Raw genomic sequence first — 279 nt, forward strand, 5'->3', positions numbered from 1 at the left:
ATTCTTCTGAGAGAATAAGGCTTTAAGAAGAGAGGTGGCCCATCTGCAGGAAGATGCGTCCTCGGGGGCGGGGACAACGTGGAGGAGGAGACCGGGAGGAACCACTTCCCTAATTCCAGGCCGAGGGTGAGAGGTCAGGAGGCGGACCGGCTTGTTTAATGCTGCCGCATGCCCTCTGGACAAGGAGCATCGGGCGATGAGGAGGAAGATCATAGGAGGACCTCCTGAAGGAGGGCAGGGGGGGGCGGGGCTGGTAGAAAGGGGACACGTGGAGGCTTA

This window comes from Nanorana parkeri, unplaced genomic scaffold, assembly GCF_000935625.1.
Source record: "Nanorana parkeri isolate BGI_ZX_2015 unplaced genomic scaffold, ASM93562v1 scaffold2085, whole genome shotgun sequence".
NCBI lineage: Eukaryota > Metazoa > Chordata > Amphibia > Anura > Dicroglossidae > Nanorana > Nanorana parkeri.